We start from the raw sequence: 20132 nt of genomic DNA, 5'->3' as shown, positions 1-20132 counted from the left end.
TGGGCTGGCTATCTAGCGGCGGATGTTGTTCCCCCGTTTCCTGAGACGAAGGCAAATTCTCAGACTTCAGGCTAAGCAGGGAGGTTTGAAGCAGACACAGCAGCGGGATGGTAAGGCTGACGATGGCGGCATCGCCGCTGACCATCTGCGTTGACTCCTCAAAGGGGTCCAGTACCTGACAGATAGCAGACATCCACGTCCACTTCTCTTTGTATATTTGAGGAAGCTGACTGACCTGAATACCGCTTCTTGCCGAGGTTGACATCTGGCATTTCACAATGGCTTTGCGTTGCTGGTAAACCCTGGCTACCATCTGGAAGGTGCAATTCCACCACGTTTGCACATCACACAGCAGTCAGTGAGCTGGCAGTTGCAAGCACCTTTGCACTGCCCTAAGGGTGGCAGCATCCGTGGTTGACTTGCGGAAATGTCCACAGATGCGCCGCACCTTGGTGAGCAAGTCAGCCAAATTCGGGTAAGATTTAAGGAACCACTGCACCACTAGATTGAACACATGGGCGAGGCATGGCACATGTGTGAGGCTGCCGAGGTGCAGAGCCGCCACCAGGTTCCGCCTGTTGTCACACACAACCATGCCTGGTTTGAGATTTCGCGGCGCAAGCCAAAGATCTGTGTGTGCCATGATGCCCTGCAACAGCTACTGGGCGGTGTGTCTCTTGTTACCTAAGCTGAGCAATTTCAACACTGCCTGTTGGCGTTTACCCACTGCAGTGCTGATGCACCTAGCACTAACAAATGGAGGCGACGTGCTCATGGAGGGTAGTAGAGAGGAGGAGGAGAAAGAGGTATACAAATCATGAGAGACCGCGACCAAGGTAGGTCCCGCAATCCTCAGTGTGGGCAGTACATGAGCGGAACCAGGGTCAGACTCTGTCCCAGCCTCCACCAAGTTGACCCTTTGTGCCATCAGGAAGATATAGTGTGCCTGCCCGCCAGCACTTGTCCACGTGTCCATGGTTAGGTAGACCTTGTCACTGACCGCGTTGGTCAGGGCACAGATGATGTTATCAGACACGTGCTGGTATAGAGCTAGGACGGCACACGGTGAAAAGTAGTTGCGACTCGGGACAGAGTACCGAGGGACAGCCACCACCATGAGTTTTATAAAAGCTTCTGTCTCTATCAGCCGATAGGTCAGCCTATGTGCACATTTAGGGCTTGTGCATGTGGGTGAGTGGAAGTGTATTAGCGCTTCCTTTCAAAGGTCTGTTGTAGGGACAGTTAAATGCAGCGCTTGGACACCTTGCTGAAGGGTGTGGAGCATAGTGGATGTTAAAGGGTTGGTGTAGGGCGGGAGAGTCTCTGGCCTGGGGCCGGGGGGACTGACAGAGCCAGCACGTGTCTCAGGGGAAGGAGCAGGGGTGTGACGTGCAGTAACTGAACGGCCTTGGTTCCAATGAGTGGGGTGTTTAGCACTCATATACCTGTGCATGCTGGTAGTGGTTAGACTGGAAGTGGTGGCTCCCTAGATGATCCTGGCTCGGCACAGGTTGCACACTACAGTCCGTCGGTCATCTGCAGTTTCTTTAAAGAATCGCTAGACTTGCAACATCTAGGCCTGGCCACAAGAATTTGACTCCGTGAAACAGTTGCTGTTTCTCCCTCTGCCCACCCCTCTTCCAACCGGTCCTGGGGCTGAACTAGCCTCCCCCTCAGAAGCACTGTCTACACTATGCTTATCCACCCAGCTCGGGTCAGTCACCTCGTCCTCATACACCAGCTCTTCCTCCAATTCCTCGCTCTACTCCCCACTTTGAGTTACATCCATCACAACAACGTCGTCCATCACAACTGTCTGACAACCGGGTCTCATCGTCATCATCAGACACCTCTTCCAATCCCGCTTGCAAGTCCCCACTCTCATAACCCACTGACTGTGTGAGCTGCATAGTTTGGGCATTGGGGCAGATCGCTGCTCCGGTTGCTCAGACTCAAGGAAGGGTCTAGAAAAGAGTTCCTGGAAGCATAGTGGTGGATCTGAATCCCTCCTTTCCCTGGAGGGGCCAGGCTGTGGGGAAGGAGGCTGAGCTGCTGGAGCAAGGTTTCCACTCCCTTGGCTAGCGTGGGTGGACTGCGTGGAAGACTGGGTGGTGGATAAGCTGCTGGACACATTATTCACTATCCACGTGATCACCTGTTCACACTGGTGTGGTTTCAATAGCGGTGTACCTTTAGACCGCTCAACAGGTGCTGTGTCACCCTGCCCAGAACCAGGGCCTTTGCCCACTGCATCACTTGGAACCCCATGCCCACACCCTCGTTCTCAACCCTTACCCCTGGGGTTCACCATTTTATGGACACTGCACAGTCAAGATTGAGATAGCTGCACTACAGATCACAGCTAGTCAAGAAAATATATTTCTCAGACTACTTTTGGAAGTAGTCGTATAGAGTCTGTGTGTAAGTGGTGCTATATGGTGTATGACACTATCTTACACAGGCCAATTAGCATTGAGCTTGGATATGGCTGCACTAAGAAATGAAGAAATTAGAAAATATACTGGTCACACTAGTTTTTGGAGGTTGTCGTATAAAATCTGTGGGTATCTGCTGCTATATACTGTATGCCACCCTCTTACACAGGGCAATTAGCAGTAAGCTTGGATATGACTGCACTAAGAAATAAGAAAATATACTGGTGACACTAGTTTTTGGAGGTTGTCGTATACAATCTGTGGGTAACTGCTTCTATATACTGTACGCCACCCTCTTACACAGGGCAATTAGCAGTGAGCTTGGATATGACTGCACTAATAGATGAAGAAATAAGAAAATATACTGGTCACACTAGTTTTTGAAGGTTGTCGTATAGTCTGTGTCAGTAGCAAAATTAGACGGGGGAAGGGGGGGGGGGGGCCGCCCCCGGGCCCACCAAGGCTGGGGGCCCACTGACAGAAGCGAATTTGTCTTCAGGGCCTGTCCCGTAGCAGCTGCTTAGGGCCGCAGCCACCACCTTTCGGTGACCGGGCCCTCAACTTAACGGGAACCTGCCAGGGGATCTGGGAGAAGGGTTCCAGATCCCGGGGACTGAGTGATCTTTAGCTGTGCGTACGCCTTTAAGACGCACGCACAGCTAAAGGGAATGTCACGCTGGAGCAGAGAGCGCTTCCTGTGCAGGCAGCCTCTGCAAGTCAGGCTTGCTGCCTACATCGGAAGCTAGACAAGGGAGAGAGAAAAAAGCCAGGCAGCAGCACCTCGTGTGATACCGTACAAACAAGTCAGTTTAAAAATGCAAGGTGCTGATGGGGTGCTCACCTTCAAGCCCCTTGGGCTTTATGCATATCACCCAAATGGGTACCAGGTCTTCAGAAGATGCCAGGATATGGTGCTTCGGTGGAGAGTGCAGGGCTGCAGGCCAACTAGGATAGCCCAAACGGGATGCTCCCAAGTGGGGGCCCGTGGGAATAAGGCTAGTCTAGGTACAAAAATGGTGCGTGGCTAATCCATAAATGTTAGCGCTGCCCAAAAGACTCCAAATAGAGGCTGAATAAAGTAAAAATATTTATTAAAAGTGCACAATATTTACGCGTTTCGAGGAACAGAGGTCCTCTTCATCAGAATGCACTGCTATTCTGATGAAGAGGACCTCTGTTCCTCGAAACGCGTAAATATTGTGCACTTTTAATAAATATTTTTACTTTATTCAGCCTCTATTTGGAGTCTTTTGGGCAGCGCTAACATTTATGGATTAGCCACGCACCATTTTTGTACCTAGACTAGCCTACATCGGAAGCTGGAAAAGGACGACTCGGCTTGAGAAGAGCTGGGGAACGGGTGAGGTGAGTAGGTGTGTGTGTGAGGGGAAGGGAAATCTTGCACTGCACAGAGGGGGCCTTATCCACAGCGTGGGGGGAGTAGGCATCAGTCAGTTTTGCCGGTAAACGATTGTCTCGGGTTGGTCCGATAGGCTCCGCCCCATGAAACTAAGCCCCTCCCCCGGCACTACCCGCGGGTCGGATAGTAACCAGAATAGTGCCAGAATAAACAGAGTAACAGAACAGAGTGCCAGAATAAACAGAGAATAATCAGAGGAACCAGATAGTGCCAAAATAAACAGAGCCTGAGGAGGAGAGAGGGGCTGCACATCTGCAGGTGGGATCTAATATCACTGCCACTTTGAGGTCACCCATCTTCCCAGCATCATGTGTGATGGAGGTTACACAGCTTCCTAGCATCATGTATGATGGAGGTTACACAGCTTCCTAGCATCATGTATGATGGAGGTTACACAGCTTCCCAGCATCATGTGTGATGGAGGTTACACAGCTTCCTAGCATCATGTATGATGGAGGTTACACAGCTTCCTAGCATCATGTATGATGGAGGTTACACAGCTTCCCAGCATCATGTGTGATGGAGGTTACACAGCTTCCTAGCATCATGTATGATGGAGGTTACACAGCTTCCCAGCATCTTGTATGATAGCGGTCACCCATCTTCCCAGCATCATGTATGATGGAGGTTACACAGCTTCCCAGCATCATGTATGATGGAGGTTACACAGCTTCCTAGCATCATGTATGATGGAGGTTACCCAGCTTCCCAGCATCTTGTATGATAGCAGTCACCCATCTTCCCAGCATCATGTATGATGGAGGTTACACAGCTTCCCAGCATCTTGTATGATGGAGGTTACCCAGCTTCCCAGCATCTTGTATGATGGAGGTTACCCAGCTTCCCAGCATCTTGTATGATAGCGGTCACCCATCTTCCCAGCATCATGTATGATGGAGGTTACACAGCTTCCCAGCATCTTGTATGATAGCGGTCACCCATCTTCCCAGCATCATGTATGATGGAGGTTACACAGCTTCCCAGCATCATGTGTGATGGAGGTTACACAGCTTCCTAGCATCATGTATGATGGAGGTTACCCAGCTTCCCAGCATCTTGTATGATAGCAGTCACCCATCTTCCCAGCATCATGTATGATGGAGGTTACACAGCTTCCCAGCATCTTGTATGATGGAGGTTACCCAGCTTCCCAGCATCTTGTATGATAGCGGTCACCCATCTTCCCAGCATCATGTGTGATGGAGGTTACACAGCTTCCTAGCATCATGTATGATGGAGGTTACCCAGCTTCCCAGCATCTTGTATGATGGAGGTTACACAGCTTCCCAGCATCATGTATGATGGAGGTTACACAGCTTCCCAGCATCTTGTATGATAGCAGTCACCCATCTTCCCAGCATCATGTGTGATGGAGGTTACACAGCTTCCTAGCATCATGTATGATGGAGGTTACCCAGCTTCCCAGCAGCTTGTATGATGGAGGTTACCCAGCTTCCCAGCATCTTGTATGATAGCAGTCACCCATCTTCCCAGCATCATGTATGATGGAGGTTACACAGCTTCCCAGCATCTTGTATGATAGCGGTCACCCATCTTCCCAGCATCATGTATGATGGAGGTTACACAGCTTCCCAGCATCTTGTATGATAGCGGTCACCCATCTTCCCAGCATCATGTGTGATGGAGTTTACACAGCTTCCTAGCATCATGTATGATGGAGGTTACCCAGCTTCCCAGCATCTTGTATGATGGAGGTTACACAGCTTCCCAGCATCATGTATGATGGAGGTTACACAGCTTCCCAGCATCTTGTATGATAGCAGTCACCCATCTTCCCAGCATCATGTGTGATGGAGGTTACACAGCTTCCTAGCATCATGTATGATGGAGGTTACCCAGCTTCCCAGCAGCTTGTATGATGGAGGTTACCCAGCTTCCCAGCATCTTGTATGATAGCAGTCACCCATCTTCCCAGCATCATGTATGATGGAGGTTACACAGCTTCCCAGCATCTTGTATGATAGCGGTCACCCATCTTCCCAGCATCATGTATGATGGAGGTTACACAGCTTCCCAGCATCATGTATGATGGAGGTTACACAGCTTCCCAGCATCATGTATGATGGAGGTTACACAGCTTCCCAGCATCATGTATGATGAAGGTTACACAGCTTCCCAGCATCATGTATGATGGAGGTTACACAGCTTCCCAGCATCATGTATGATAGCGGTCACCCATCTTCCCAGCATCATGTATGATGGAGGTTACACAGCTTCCCAGCATCATGTATGATAGCGGTCACCCATCTTCCCAGCATCATGTATGATGGAGGTTACACAGCTTCCCAGCATCATGTATGATGGAGGTTACACAGCTTCCCAGCATCATGTATGATAGTGGTCACCCATCTTCCCAGCATCATGTATGATGGAGGTTACACAGCTTCCCAGCATCATGTATGATGGAGGTTACACAGCTTCCCAGCATCATGTATGATGGAGGTTACACAGCTTCCCAGCATCATGTATGATGGAGGTTACACAGCTTCCCAGCATCATGTATGATAGCGGTCACCCATCTTCCCAGCATCATGTATGATGGAGGTTACACAGCTTCCCAGCATCATGTATGATAGCGGTCACCCATCTTCCCAGCATCATGTATGATGGAGGTTACACAGCTTCCCAGCATCATGTATGATGGAGGTTACACAGCTTCCCAGCATCATGTATGATAGTGGTCACCCATCTTCCCAGCATCATGTATGATGGAGGTTACACAGCTTCCCAGCATCATGTATGATGGAGGTTACACAGCTTCCCAGCATCATGTATGATGGAGGTTACACAGCTTCCCAGCATCATGTATGATGAAGGTTACACAGCTTCCCAGCATCATGTATGATGGAGGTTACACAGCTTCCCAGCATCATGTATTATGGAGGTTACACAGCTTCCCAGCATCATGTATTATGGAGGTTACCCAACTTTCTTGCAGCAAGACAGATAATTGGTTGGCACTGCACTACCAAGTAGTATCAGTAAGCACCTCACATGGAATGGGGGAGACCTGGGGGTACTGCCTCATATTATTGGATTCCAGATAATGACCAACATCATAAGAACTGCACTCACCACATGATGTCTTCATGGACTTCTTTATTAATTCACAGAAAGTGACATCAAAGTGTCGACTCCAATGGGCAGCTGTCAGGTAGTGGTAGGATACAGCCTGTTTTGTGCTGATTGCGCTTCAATGGACCCCCCGAGGTTTAATGAGGCGCAATCAGCACGAAACAGGCTGTATCCTACCACTACCTGACAGCTGCCCATTGGAGTCCGCACTGTGTTTGATGTCACTTTCTGTGAATCAATAAAGAAGTCCATGACAACATCATGTGGTGAGTGCAGTTCTTATAATGTTGGTCATTTCCATCATCTTGTACTCAGTATAATGGGGTCACCCAGCTTTCCCAGCATCTAATAATTAATATGATGGAGGTCACCCAGCTTTCCCAGCATCTAATGCTTAGTATGATGGAGGTCACCCAGCTTTTCCAGCATCCTCTACATCATGTACATGCTTTCCCTTTACTGCCCAGAAAAGGCCTACAGGGGGAAGGAGTGGTGTACTGCACATGGGGGGGGGGGGGGGGGGCAACACTACAGAGGGGCCTATACAGCACATAGGGGGGAAACACTACAGATTGGCCTATACTGCACATAGGGGGGCAACACTATATCAAAAACATCACCTGCAATTCATGCAGAGAAGAGACCTCCTGTGAGTCACTAGATGTAGATGCACTATGATCACTTATAAGAACTGCTGAACCTGTATACACCTTGATTTACCTCAATATGGTCACTGCTTAGGGAGAATATTGTCCTTTATATTGTGGATGTTATTCAGTGAAAATATAGCGCTATTATCCAGTCAGTGTATGGTGAGGGTAGTGGTCATGGTATAACAGTATTATTTGTCCTGTATATGCTGGTATTATTAGTAATATCTTGTTTATATAGTAGAGATTATTCATTGAACATAAAGATCACAGGTGTCAAACTGTGACCCTTCAGCTGTTACAAAACTACAATTAACTTGGAAGAGATATAGCTGACATATTTTTGAAGCCAAAGCCAGGAATGGATTTGGGAAGAAGATAAATCTCAGTATTTCCTTTATGACCTGTTCCCTGTTTATAGTCTGTTCCTGGCTTTGGCTTCAAAAATCTGTCAGATGAATCTCTCTGTGTAAATAATTATCTTTGGCTGCCCAGGCATGATGGGAATTGTGGTTCTGCAACAGCTGGAGGGCAGTGAGTTTGACATCCCTGTTAGGGTATATACACACAGAGTAATTCTGTCAGACAATTATGTGCGGAATCTGCCACTCATCCCCGTGCGCTCCCGCTTCACTCCTCACCCTGTCCATAGGCTCTGTTATATGCTCCGGCAGATTTCGCTGTCCACCCAAAGAATTGACATGTGTGGTATTACACATTTGGCCCTGTTCTCATCAGTGTAAGTGAGCTGCAATACCACTCACAAACTGAAGACAGTGGTGGTGCTGTTTCTGGAACAAAGCAGCTATGGTTCTCTTATCTTGCATAACCCCTTTAAATTTTAGATGGCCATATATGTGAAATGTAGAAAGTCTTTTACACTGCTCTCAATCCCAATTCTCTATGAGTAATGTAGTAGAATATTTCCTTTATTATTTGGAAAGCAGTGTTATCTACTGAGGTTCCCTATGGGTAACATAATCGGTTGGGGGCCCACTCAGACTTGCTCGCCCCTCCTAGACTGAACCCCTAGCTACGCCCCTGGTCTGTGTGTAAGTGGTGGTATATGGTGTATGCCACCTGTTACACAGGACAATGAGAAGTGAGGTTCTATGCAGCTGTACTACAGATAACAGCAATACAATGCTATGTTCACACTATGTATATTTCAGTCAGTATTGTGGTCCTCATAGCAACCAAAACCAGGAGTGGATTAAAAACACAGACAGGCTATGTTCACACAATGTTGAAATTGAGTGGACGGCCGCCATATAACAGTAAATAACGGCCATTATTTCAATATAACAGCCATTGTTCTAAAATAACAGCAAATATTTGCCATTAAATGGCGGCCATCCACTCAATTTCAACATTGTGTGAACAGATCCTTTCTGTGTTTTTAATCCACTCCTGGTTTTGGTTGCTATATGAGGACCACAATACTGACTGAAATATACGTAGTGTGAACCCAGCGCTATGTTCACACTACGTAAGTCTCCGGACGTAGCGCGTTCCGTGAATAAGCGGCCGGAGACTTACGTAGTTTGCGTACAATGGGAAGTATAGGAAGTACGACTACGTACGAACTTTCGCCAGGATCGTACGCGCCGCCGTAAGAAATGAGCCAGACCATTGTTTGAGGACGAAAATGCCGTAACTTACGCCCGTAGCGTAACATGCGGTCCCGTACGTAGTGGTGATTTCTTCTTTTTTGCAGCTTTTTGTGCCGATCCAAAAGGTTCTGTGTGGTGTCCGGGGCTAGGCGAAGCTTTCCAAGTAAAAAACCGTTGTCAGATCGCTACGTAGGGCACTCGGGAAGCGTAAGCAGACTCCTTGCGTAAGTTCGCGCTCCGTACGTAGCCGGCCGCAAGTAGCATAAATCCCCGGCCGGAGTTTAACGCAGTGTGAACCCAGCCCCCAGCAGCAGCACCACCAGCCACAAAATAATATAATAGTACTGAGGACTTCTTTGGGGTCTGTATGCTGCTTTCTGCCAGCAGCAGATCACCACAGTGTGCTGCTAAAATCGTGTTAGCTGCACTGCAAGTCCCAGCCAGCAGTCTGGAGTAATAAAAAAGTAAAGATTTTAAGCCCTTTACAAGGACTGTTGGGTTCTTTCTATAGTATTCCCTGCCTACTGGAACGCTAATTCCCTCCCTAACGCTCTCCCTGACAAGCAGCAGCTCTGTCCCTATTCTCTTCCAGCATGGACGTAATAGCAGGATGTACCAAAGAGTCTCCTGCATGTTGATTGGCTGAGAAATTGCGCCCAAACTTACAGTAAAAACGGATGATGCCATTTTCTCAAGTATCGTGACATGCTCGTTCGAGTAACGAGTACCATTGAGTACCCTTATACTCGAACGACTACCAAGCTCGGACAAGCATGCTCGCTCATCACTAGTAATAATGTAATAGTTCGGGCAATTACTCACACAGCGATACCAAATATGTTTTTTTTTTTTTTTTTTATAAAATGGGAAAAGGGGGGTGATTTGGACTTTTATTAGGGAAGGGGATTTTTTATTTGTAAAAAAACAAACAAACACACACACACATATATATATATATATATATATATATATATATATATATATATATATATATATTTTTTTTTTTTACACTAACTAGAAGTCCCCCTGGGGGACTTCTATATACATAGCATTGATCTCTCATAGAGAGCAATGCTGTGTATGTACACAGCACTGATCAATGAGATCAGTGATACATTGCTGTGGGCTGCTGCAGGCCCTGCCCGGGAAGAAGAACGGTTCCAACTCACTAGACACCGGAGATGTGCTGTTCACAGCATTTAAGTACAGCTGTCAGGTTTAGCAGCTGCATTTAAGTGCTTAATTAGCAGGCGCTGCAATGGGACTGCACTGGCTAATAAAGGCGCTCCCCGACTCCTGCAAAATAACAGACAGGAGCTGGAAAAAATAATGGGCCCCATTTAATTCAATAGGGTCTTTGACCTGTCTCAGGTCTGTTCTTTAGTGCCAAAAAGCAACTGCAACCGAGGCTTTAAATGGATCCTGTGAGGTAGTGTGAACCTAGCCCAATACAGGAAGCATTCAAGTCAATAAAACCCATGAAGAGTGATGGAACTAAATAAAAAGTTACTTGTTATATTGGTAAATTCTCCTTCTGAGCATAAGAGACAGTCATAGCAGCAGATATGTTGTTGTTCCCGGAGAATCTTTCTGGTTCCTGGCGGACACGGGTCACTGCATTGTCCTTTGGGGATCTAGAAATAGAAATGATTAACTCCTTAATGGTTGTGAGAAGTTTTTATTTTTTTGACATATGGCGTCCTTCATTATAACATAAAGTAATGCAAAACCGAAAAACATGGGGTGAGGGGAAACAAAAAATATAATGTTTTCAATTTTCTTTTGTTATGCAAATGAATATGTGTAAAGCTTACATTGTATTCTGTGGGTGACTACGATAACAGTCATTTGTTACATTTTTTTGTTATGTCTTACTTTATTTAATATAAATAGTTGCAAACTAAAGGCCATATTACACCAAGCGATTATTAGCCGTATTTGGTTGATGTTGGTCGTATTAGGTAATGTTAAAGGGACAGTGGCACATTTTTGAAAAAAAAAAATAATAATAATAATAATAATGATAAAAGGTAATAAGAAAAAATAAGTATGTTGTATTGTTTTTTTTTTTTACATAAGGCTTGACAGTTTTTTAATAGTGTTTATAGTGTCTGTGTGTGACGTCCTTTCACGACACACACAACAGACACTATACGGCACCTCAAGAACATTGGAGTGAACAGACCGCAGGCCAGCCAGCGGTGGGCTGGGTAGGACGGTCCCCCTAGTACAGTTAAGGGGCCTGAGTGAGCTTCCGGCACAGAGAGGCTGTAATACACCGTCCCAGAAGCTCACAGCTGCAGCCTCTCGGTGCCCGGACTTCTCTCCTGCTCGGTGGTGGACATGTGACATTGCGGCACCTCTGAGCAGGAGAGAAGTCCGGGCACCAAGGGGCTGCAACTGTGTGCTTCTGGGACGGTGTATTACAGCCTCTCTGTGCCGGAAGCTCACTCAGGCCACGTAACTGTACTGGGGGGGATGGGGACGGGCCTGCCTCTACCGCGCCTTCTCCCGTGCCCCCCCCCCCAGTGGCTCCTTCTGCTACATCAGCTTCTACATCTGTCACCCCAGCCTCTCTCTCACCTGTCAGCCCAGCCTCTCTCCCACCTCTTACCCCAGCCTCTTTCCCCCTGTCACCCCAGCCTCTCTTCCCCCTGCCACATCAGCTTCTCCCCCCTGCCTCTCTCCTACCTGTCACCCCAACCTCTCTCCCCCTGCCACCCCAGCCTCTTTCCCACCCCTGCCACTCCAGCTTCTCAACCCCACCACCACCCCAGCCTCTCTCCCCCTGTCACCCCAGCCTCTCTTCACCCTGCCACCCCAGCCTCTCTCCCCCTTGTCGACCCAGCCTCTCTCCCCCTTGTCACCCCAGCCTCTCTCCCCGTCACTCCAGCCTCCCCGCCCCCCGCTACATCAGCTTTTCCCCCCAGCCTCTCTCCCCCCCTGCCACCCCAGCCTCTCTCCCCCCCTGCCACCCCAGCCTCTCCCCCCCCCTGCCACCCCAGCCTCTCTCCACCCTGCCACCCCAGCCTCTCTCCCCCTTGTCACCCCAGCCTCTCTCCCCCTTGTCACCCCAGCCTCTCTCCCCGTCACTCCAGCCTCCCCGCCCCCCGCTACATCAGCTTTTCCCCCCAGCCTCTCTCCCCCCCTGCCACCCCAGCCTCTCTCCCCCCCTGCCACCCCAGCCTCCCCCCCCCCTGCCACCCCAGCCTCTCTCCACCCCCGGCTTCTCCCCCTGCCCTACCTGTGTAATGTGTATCACTGCGGACACCAGAGAGTAGTAGCCTGTACTCTCCTGTGTGTGTATATATATCTCTATCTATATATATATATATATATATATATATATACATTCACCGGCCACTTTATTAGGTACACCTATCCAACTGCACTTTACCACTTAATTTCTAATCAGCCAATCACATAGCGGCAACTCAGTGCATTTAGGCATGTAGACATGGTCAAGACAATCTCCTGCAGTTTAAACCGAGCATCAGTATGGGGAAGAAAGGATATGTGAGGCCTTTGAACGTGGCATGGTTGTTGGTGCCAGAAGGGCTGGTCTGAGTATTTCAGAAACTGCTGATCTACTGGGATTTTCACGCACAACCATCTCTACGGTTTACAGAGAATGGTCCGAAAAAGAAAAAACATCCAGTGAGCGGCAGTTCTGTGGGCGGAAATGCCTTGTTGATGCCAGAGGTCAGAGGAGAATGGGCAGACTGGTTCGAGCTGATAGAAAGGCAACAGTGACTCAAATAGCCAACCGTTACAACCAAGGTAGGCAGAAGAGCATCTCTGAACGCACAGTACGGCCAACTTTGAGGCAGATGGGCTACAGCAGCAGAAGACCACACGGGTGCCACTCCTTTCAGCTAAGAACAGGAAACTGAGGCTACAATTTGCACAAGCTCATCAAAATTGGACAGTAGAAGATTGGAAAAATGTTGCCTGGTCTGATGAGTCTCGATTTCTGCTGCGACATTCGGATGGTAGGGTCAGAATTTGGCGTCAACAACATGAAAGCATGGATCCATCCTGCCTTGTATCAACGGTTCAGGCTGGTGGTGGTGGTGTCATGGTGTGGGGAATATTTTCTTGGCACTCTTTGGGCCCTTTGGTACTAATTGAGCATCGTTGCAACGCCACAGCCTACCTGAGTATTGTTGCTGACCATGTCCATCCCTTTATGACCACAATGTACCCAACATCTGATGGCTACTTTCAGCAGGATAATGCTCCATGTCATAAAGCTAGAATCATCTCAGACTGGTTTCTTGAACATGACAATGAGTTCACTGTACTCAAATGGCCTCCACAGTCACCAGATCTCAATCCAATAGAGCATCTTTGGGATGTGGTGGAACGGGAGATTCGCATCATGGATGTGCAGCCGACAAATCTGCGGCAACTGTGTGATGCCATCATGTCAATATGGACCAAAATCTCTGAGGAAGCTTCCAGCACCTTGTTGTATCTATGCCACCAAGAATTGAGGCAGTTCTGAAGGCAAAAGGGGGTCCAACCCGTTACTAGCATGGTGTACCTAATAAAGTGGCCGGTGAGTGTATATACCTCCTACCTGTGTAATGTGTGCCACTGCTGACACCAGAGAGCAATAGCCTGTACTCTTCTGTGTTATATGTATTGTGTTATATACACAAATTTACTATTACACACTAGGCAGGAGCACGTTGCCATGGCTGAAATTGCAAACACACAACAACACAGAAAATTGCAACAGCTCACCACAATGGCAAGATGTAGACCCACTACAGAGATGAAAATAGTTAAAAGCAGCCCCCCCCCCAACTGCTAAGAAAAATTCCCACAAAAATAATGGGGCTCTTGGTTACCATTTGAAAACAGTGTAAACCACCCCACCAACGATAAGGTAGCCTGAAATCGGGGCAGACCCTACACTACTATGGCCTCTCCTTGGCGTACAATACACCTTTGCTCTGGGCATGCAAGATCCGTCTTATACCTGCAAAAATAATTACACAACCTGGGTGAGACAGGTGGAGTGCACGACCAAATAGAGGCAGCCACTCCCCCCCATCTGGAACACAAAAAAAAGACAAATTTGGTCAGCTCTCCTAGAACACCATTCACACTAGGCAGGAGCACGTTGCTGTGGCTAACATAGCAAACACAAAAACACAGAAAAATGCAACAGCTCACCGCAATGGCAAGATGTAGACCCACTACAGACATGAAAATAGTTAAAATCAGCCCCCCAACTGCTAAAAACAATTCCCACAAAAATAATGGGGCTCTTGGTTACCATTTGCAAACAGTGTAAACCACCCCACCACGATAAGGTGACCTCATATCGGGGCGGACCCTACACTGTACTATGGTGCAATTATTTTTGCAGGTATAAGGCGGATCTTGCATGCCCAGAGCATAGGCGTATTACACGCCATGGAGAGGCCATAGTACAGTGTAGGGTTTGCCCCGTTATTGGGCCACCTTATCGTGGTGGGATGGTTTACACTGTATGCAAATGGTAACCAAGAGCCTCATTATTTTTGTGGAAATTTTTTTAGCAGTTGGAGGGGGGGGGGGGGGGCTGCTTTTAACTATTTTCATGTCTGTAGTGGGTCTGTATCGTGTCTTTGCTGTGAGCTGTTGCATTTTTCTGTTTATATATATATATATATTTATATATATATATATATATATAGAGAGAGAGAGAGAGAGAGAGAGAGAGAGAGAGAGAAGAAAAATGGGTTGATGACAGCATTAATCTCGGATTAAAATCAGAACTTTATTGGGCGGTGCATATCATATTCACATAATAAGCTTCATATTCCCAAATTTCTTCAAAAACTGCGCCGCAAACACATGACATATTTAGAGTTCATCCAAACCCTTTAATATACTCCATCCTGTCCTCCGATCTCCTCGGCTACAGACTCCAATCCATTCACGATCATGACGTTTATCACGGCACACCGCTTGTAAACAAACCAACGGCGGCTGCGCACAGTCCCTTCTATCATTGGTATTCCTCCATGACATCACTCCTCCACAGGTCACATGTCCAGCCGTCTGTTCCACAGCACTAGTGAGTGACCTTCTTCTTCGTTTCGAAGCCCTCTGCGGTGTGTGGTGTGCTATCTATTTTTCGTTTCGATCGGATTTCTCATTTTTAAGAAATTTACGTTTAAAGACCCCGAATTTCCCATAGAAAATAATGGCCCATTGCAAATAATGGCCACACTCTAACCGCTAACAGCCAATCACAGCACATATGCAAATAGCTGAAATATAGCAGCCAATAGGAACTCTAAGGTCTTGTCAGGCAATGTATCACAACATCCACAGTCACATGTCCACTATTGGCCAATAGAAGATGTAATATATGAAAGGTCCTTAACAATTTTGTCTCACTGACATGAGTAAGATTGTCATGGTAACCGAGCAATGGTCTTTACCATTATAAGTACCCAGATCGCTCTTAAAGGGACCCAGGTCGCTCTTAAAGGTACGGGAGCCATGTCGCTCTTAAAGGGACCCAAGTCGTTCTTAAAGGGAGCCAAGTCGCTCTTAAAGGGGTGGGACCCAAGCCGCTCTTCAAGGGACGGGATCCAAGTCGCTCTTAAAGGGTCCCATGTAGCTCTTAAGGGGATCCAAAACGCCCTTAAAGGGACGGGACCCAAGTTGCTTTTAAACGGATGGGACACATGTTGCTCTTAAAGGGACCCAAGTCACTCCAAAAGGTATAGGACCCATGTCGCTCTTAAAGAGACCCATGTCGCTAGAGCGATCTAGGTCCTTTTATGAGCGACCCAGGTCACTTTATGAGTGACCTGGGTCCTTTTAAGAGCAAAATATGTCCCTTCAAGAGCGAAATATGTCCCTTTAAGAGCGACCTGGGTCCCTTTAAGAGTGAAATTGGTCCCTTTAACCTCTTAACGACAAAGGGCGTATAGGTACGCCCTATTGCCGGTAAGGGTGTTCAGAGCGGGGCCGCGCGGCGACCCCGCTCTGAACCGCGGCGGTCCCGGGTGCCGCATGTAGCCCGGGACCGTAGGTATTAGCGGGCACGGTCCGATCGCCGTGCCCGCTAATACAGTAATCAGATGCAGCTGTCAAACATGACAGCTGCATCCGATTACCGGACGCCGCACTTCCCTGGTGTCCGTTTCTGAAGCCGGCCGGGGACCGCTCCAAGATGGCGCCGTCCCCGCCTCGGCACTCGTTTGTTTCCGGCTGCAGCAGCCGAAAGCAAACGAGTGCCGATTTCATGGATCTCTGCAGCATATCTATGCTTCAGAGATCTCAATGAGAGATCAGAGTGTATATACTAGAAGTCCCCCAGGGGGGCTTCTAGTATATGTGTAAAAAAATAAGAAAAGTGTTATTGTGAATAAAAAGCCCCCTCCCCTAATAAAAGTCTGAATCACCCCCCTTTTCCCAGGTTATAAATAAAAGTAAACAAATAAATAAATAAATAAACATGTTTGCTATCGCTGCGTGCGTAATTGCCCGAACTATTAATTAATCACATTCCTGATCTCGTACGGTAAACGGCGTAAGCGCAAAAAAATCCCAAAGTGCAAAATTGCGCATTTTTGGTCGCATCAAATCCAGAAAAATTGTAATAAAAAGCGATCAAAAAGTCGTATATGCGCAATCAAGGTACCAATAGAAAGTACACATCATGGTTCAAGAAATGACACCTCACACAGCCCCATAGACCAAAGGATAAAAGCGCTATAAGCCTGGGAATGGAGCGATTTTAAGTGATGTATATTTGTTGACAATGGTTTGAATTTTTTACAGGCCATCAGATACAATATAAGTTATACATGTTATATATCGATGTAATCGTAACGACTTGAGGAACATGCATAACAAGTCAGTTTTACCCCAGGGCAAATAGCGTAAAAACACATTTCCCCCAAATAAACAAAATGCTTTTTTTTTTTTCAATTTCACCACACTTTGAATTTTTTTCTGGTTTCGCAGTGTACTTTATGCAAAAATTTAGCCTGTCATTGCAAAGTACAATTAGTGACGCAAAAAATAAGGGCTCATCTGGGTCTCTAGGTGGAAAAATGCAACTGCTATGGCCTTTTATACACAAGGAGAAAAAAACGAAAACACAAAAATCGAAATTGGCTCTGTCCTTAAGGGGTTAAGAGCGACCTGGGTCCCTTTAAGAGCAATCTGGGTCCCTTTAAGAGCGATCTGGGTCCCTTTAAGAGCGACATGGGTCCCTTTAAGAGTGTAATTGATCCCTTTAAGATCGATCTTGGTCCCTTAAGAGCGACCTGGGTCCCTTTAAGAGCTATCTGGGTCCCTTTTAGAGCGAAATATGTCCCTTTAAGAGCTAAATATGTACCTTTAAGAGCAAAATGGGTCCCTTTAGGTGCGACCTGGGTCCCTTTAAGAGTGACCTGGGTCCCTTTGAGAGCGACCTGGGTCCTTTTAAGTGCGACAGGGGCCCTTTAAGAGCGAAATGGGTCCCTTTATGAAGGAAATTGGTCCCTTTAAGAGCGATCTGGATCCCTTTAAGAGCGACCTGGCTCTCTATAAGAGTGATCTATGTCCCTTTAAGAGCAACCTGGGTCCCATTAAGAGCGACCTGGGTCCCTTTAAGAGCGACTTGGGTCCCTTTAAGAGTGAAATTGGTCCCTTTTAGAGTAAAATTGGTCCCTTTAAGAGTAAAATTGGTCCCTTTAAGAGCGAAACATGTCCCTCTAAGAGCAAAATGGGTCCCTTTAAGAGGGAAATGGGTCCCTTTAAGAGCGACCTGGGTCCCTTTAAGAGCGACCTGGATCCCTTTAAGAGCAACCTGGTTCCCTTTAAGAGCAAAATGGGTCCCTTTAAGAGTGAAATTGGTCCCTTTAAGAGCGAAATATGTCCTTCTAAGAGCAAAATGGGTCCCTTTAAGAGCGACCTGGGACCCTTTAGGAGCGACCTGGTTCCCTTTAAGAGCAAAATGGGTCCCTTTAAGAGTGAAATTGGTCCCTTTAAGAGCGAAATATGTCCTTCTAAGAGCAAAATGGGTCCCTTTAAGAGGAAAATGGGTCCCTTTAAGAGCGACCTGGGTCCCTTTAAGAGCGACCTGGGTACCTTTAAGAGCAAAATTGGTCCCTTTAAGAGCGAAATGGGTCCCTTTAAGAGCGACCCGGGTCCTTTTAAGAGAGAAATGGGTCCCTTTAAGCGTGAAAGAGCGATCTGGATCCCTTTAAGAGCGACCTGGGTCCCATTAAGAGCGACCTGGGTCCCTTTTCAGAGCGACTTGGGTCACTTTAAGAGTTAAATTGGTCCCTTTAAGAGTGAAATTGGTCCCTTTAAGAGTAAAATTGGTCCCTTTAAGAGCGAAATATGTCCCTCTAAGAGCGAAATGGGTCCCTTTAAGAGCGACCTGGGTCCCTTTAAGAGTGAAATTGGTCCCTTTAAGAGCAAAATATGTCCCTCTAAGAGCAAAATGGGTCCCTTTAAGAGCGAAATGGGTCCCTTTAAGAGGGAAATGGGTCCCTTTAAGAGCGACCTTGGTCCCTTTAAGAGCGACCTGGGTCCCTTTAAGAGCAAAATTGGTCCCTTTAAGAGCCAAATTGGTCCCTTTAAGAGCGACCTGGGTCCCTTTAAGAGCGAAATGGGTCCCTTTAAGAGCGACCCGGGTCCTTTTAAGAGCGAAATGGGTCCGTTTAAGCTTGAAATTGGTCCCTTTAAGAGCGATCTGGGTCCCTTTAAGAGCGATCTGGGTCCCTTTAAGAGCAAACTGGGTCCATTTAAGAGCAAACTGTGTCCCTTTAAGATCGACCTGGGTCCCTTTTAAGAGCGAAATGGGTCCCTTTAAGAGCGAAATGTGTCACTTTAAGAGCGACGTGGGTCCCTTTAAGAGCGAAATATGTCCCTTTAAGAGTAAAATAGGTCCTTTTATGAGCGACCTGGGCCCCTTTAAGAGCGAAATGGGTCCCTTTAAGCTTGAAATTTGTCCCTTTAAGAGCGAACTGGGTCCATTTAAGAGCGACCTGGATCCCTTTAAGAGCGACCTGGGTCCCTTTAAGAGCAAAATTGGTCCCTTTAAGAGCCAAATTGGTCCCTTTAAGAGCGACCAGGGTCCCTTTAAGAGCGACCCGGGTCCTTTTAAGAGCGAAATGGGTCCCTTTAAGCTTGAAATTGGTCCCTTTAAGAGCGAACTTGGTCCCATTTAGAGCGACCTGGGTCCCATTTAGAGCGACCTGGGTCCCTTTAAGAGCGTCCTGGGTCCCTTTAAAAGCGTCCTGGGTCCCTTTAAGAGCGACCTGGGTCCCTTTAAGAGCGACCTGGGTCCCTTTAAGAGCGACCTGGGTTCCGTTAAGAGCGAACTGGGTCTCTTTAAGAGCGACCTGGGTCCCTTTAAGAGTGAAGGGACCCACGTTGCTCTTAAAGCGACCCAGGTCACTCCTAAAGGGACCCATGTCGCTCTTAAAGGGACGGGAGCCAAGTTGCTCTTAAAGGGATGGGACCCAAGTCACTTTTAAAGGGACGTCACCCAGGATTAAAGTTAAAAGAAAGTCACTGGTAAAGGGGCGCTCTTTTCAAGCACTATGTATTTCCCTAGAAATGTAAATCTAGTTCATTCACTAATTTCTGTTTTGTTTCTTACATAGTTACATAGTTACATAGTTAATACGGTTGAAAAAAAGACACATGTCCATCAAGTTCAACCACGGAGGGGATGGATACAGGGAAGGGGGAGGGGTGATAGGTTCTATACATATGCATCTATATTATTTTGGTCTAAGAACTTGTCTAGCCCGGTTTTGAAGCCCTCTACTGTTGTTGCTGTGACCAGATCCTGTGGTAGACTGTTCCACAGATTCACAGTTCTCATGGTAAAGAAGGCTTGTCGCCTCCGGAGATTGAACCTTTTTTTCTCCAGGCGGAGGCAGTGCCCCCTTGTCTCTCCAGG

At 47.3% G+C, this 20132-nt stretch overlaps 1 protein-coding gene across 3 annotated transcripts in view; it reads left to right on the top strand.

Annotated features, from left to right (window-relative positions):
* Positions 1-20132, top strand: part of LOC138797254 (vomeronasal type-2 receptor 26-like) — a 209974-nt gene that overhangs the window by 78906 nt on the left and 110936 nt on the right. The gene's annotated exons all lie outside the window — the stretch shown is intronic.

The sequence above is a fragment of the Dendropsophus ebraccatus genome, chromosome 7, assembly GCF_027789765.1.
Source record: "Dendropsophus ebraccatus isolate aDenEbr1 chromosome 7, aDenEbr1.pat, whole genome shotgun sequence".
NCBI lineage: Eukaryota > Metazoa > Chordata > Amphibia > Anura > Hylidae > Dendropsophus > Dendropsophus ebraccatus.
Note: the sequence above shows the minus strand (reverse complement) of the source record. Positions and strands in the feature narration are given on the sequence as shown.